Below are 457 nucleotides of genomic sequence, written 5' to 3'. Positions count from 1 at the left end.
AATGGTCGCACTTGGTAAAAATGTTCTAGCAGGGGCCCTCCCATACAAAAATTTTTTCTTCTCAAAAATGATTTTCGTTTCACTTTTCATACTCAGGGGAGTCTAATATTGAAGTTTTGAGTCACCGTGAAAAAAATTTTTTTTTGACTCACTGGGTAAAATGGTCGCACTTGGGAAAAATGTTCTAGCAGGGGCCCTCCCATACAAAAAATTTTTATTTCTCAAATCGATCCGTGGTTTCACTTTTCATACTCTAGGGCCCATTTGCTTCAACTTTGGAAAAATTTTTCGATGATGAAAAATTTTCACCTTCGACGTCCATCGACCACTCGACCCGAACTTGGTACTTTTGTATGGAGGTACCCGAGTGGTGACTTTTTCATACAAAAATTTTTATTTCTCAAATCGATCCGTGGTTTCACTTTTCATACTCTAGGGCCCAATTGCTTCAACTTTG

The sequence above is a fragment of the Anopheles moucheti genome (assembly GCF_943734755.1).
Source record: "Anopheles moucheti chromosome X unlocalized genomic scaffold, idAnoMoucSN_F20_07 X_unloc_10, whole genome shotgun sequence".
NCBI lineage: Eukaryota > Metazoa > Arthropoda > Insecta > Diptera > Culicidae > Anopheles > Anopheles moucheti.
The sequence above is the reverse complement of the archived record's forward strand: the minus strand, read 5'-3'. Positions refer to the sequence as shown.